Genomic DNA, 2,500 nt, shown 5'->3' on the forward strand with positions numbered 1-2,500 from the left:
GCCCTTAAAAGGGCCAAGAAAAATAGAATCACGTAGATTTAACACAATGAATTGTGTTTCGTTGATAATTGACCTGAGATTATTACTGCTGCCTTCGTAATATCTTATTTAAACAATATCTTCTGAGGCCCTTAAGCCTTTGTTTCCGTCCTTTTGCCTTCAAAGAGGCTTTAACAAATGACATGCCGAGGTGAACGAGTCCTTGCTGCTCCTTCTCTTCCAGAGGGAATCTTCCTCTAGGACGTGAGATCAATGAACAATCCAGCTTTGGAGGGGTTATTACTCTACCATATTGGTCATAGACGATCGGGTATAAAGAATATCTGACTGATTTTTCAGAAGCATCTAGACAGTCATTAAGATCTGTTACAAAATCCCCTTCACCGTCAGGGCTCGGTGAAGCGGGTTTTGAAAAGAGGTTAACATCCTCTTTCTTGGAGACATCAGATAAAATCTTCTCCTCCTCCTCCTCCTCTTTGAACTCGTCGAATTCATTCAGGCAATAAATTTCATCGGACGCAAATTTTAAAGTCATCTTGGTCGATTTATATTGATTTGATAGATATTACTTCAGGAATATTGTAACGATCCGTTTGTTGGTCGTTGTGGGGGCTCGCTGCGCAAACCCGCTAAAGAATTTAGCGTTTTTTTCAGAAGACATCAAAGTTGGCGGACTTCAAAAAAGGCGTATTTTTAAATCGCGTGATTGACGTCAATTTTAAAGCTTTGATTTAAGTCTAATTGCTTTTTGCGTCAGTATTTAGCTTATATCTCTCTAGCTAACCGGCTGGTATACTACTACTACTACTACTACTACTACTACTACTACTACTACTACTACTACTACTACTACTACTACTACTACTACTACTACTACTACTACTACTACTACTACTACCACCACCACCACCACCACTACTACTACTACTACTACTACTACTACTACTACTACTACTACTACTACTACCACCACCACCACCACTACTACTACTACTACTACTACTACTACTACTACTACTACTACTACTACTACTACTACTACCACTACTACCACTACTATTATTGACATATAATATTATCTCCCATATACACGAAAAAGGATTCTGTATAAGAAACCTCTTAAGAAAAGTAATATTATATCAATACAAGGCCAAAGGAATTAATAAGCCTCGCCAAAAAAAAAAAAAGAAGATAAATAAATTAAATAAACAATAATATTCCTTCTGATCCGTAATCAGAAGAACTGAAAATATAAAAGTAATACAAATACATGAAGTTGTTATGACAAACATATTGCTTGCATGGTAATAGAATAACGTTGTCTGACTGTACACAACATTATTATGTGAGTCCCAAAGAAAACTGAAAATCAAGAAGCAAGTTGGGGGGACACGTTTTATATATCGTGACTTTAGAAAGCCTTAATATATAAACGGCATTGTATTCTTAACACACATAAGCATTTTATATATATATATTATTATTATTATTATTATTAAAATATTATTATTATTATTATTATTATTATTATTATTATTATTATTATTATTATTATTATTATTATTATTATATATTATTATTATATTATTATATATATTATTATTATTATTATATATATATATATATTATTATATACTACTACTACACTACTACTACTACTACTACTACTACTACTACTACTACTACTACTACTTACACTATACAATATAATATAATAATATATTATTTATATATTAATATTTTATTAATTATTAATTATTATTATTATATATAATATTATATTATTATATATATACTATTATATTATTATATATTATTATTATATATATTAATTATTATTATTATTATTACTATTATTATTATACTATTACATGTATACAATTATATATATGAGTAACTATCATTCATATACTCTACTAGCCTATTACATTCATATCATTATAAATGAATAAACTCATTAATTAATTATTATTATTATATATTATATATTATATATTATATTATTATATTATTATTATATTATTATTATTATATATATTATTACAACTATTAATTATTATTATATTATTATTATTATTATTATTATTATTATTATTATTATATTATTATTATATTATTATTAATTATTAGTTACAATTATTATTGATAGATGCCATGTAGTTCTGACAGTGCCCAATAAATAACAATTCAGGGCATTATAAAATGAGTAAACTCAAGTCCAATTCAATACCGTCGTTTCGAGACTCGAGGCGTCTCTTCAGTTGTCAGTTATGCGATCGCATCACTGACAACTGAAGAGAAGCCTCGGATGTCGAAACGGTCGTAGAGGTGGACGAAATGTGAGTTGATTTTTATTATATACAGTGTCTGTCTGCTCTCTCTCCTCTCCTCTCTCTCTCTCACTCTCTCTCTCCTCTCTCTCTCTCCTCTCTCTCTCTCTCTCTCTCTCTCTTTCTCTCTCTCTCTTTCCATCTGTCTCACATACACTCTTTCTCTCTAA

Source organism: Berghia stephanieae, chromosome 11 (genome assembly GCF_034508935.2).
Source record: "Berghia stephanieae isolate SIO BIC M18660-M18661 chromosome 11, UCSD_Bste_1.3, whole genome shotgun sequence".
NCBI classification, from domain to species: domain Eukaryota; kingdom Metazoa; phylum Mollusca; class Gastropoda; order Nudibranchia; family Aeolidiidae; genus Berghia; species Berghia stephanieae.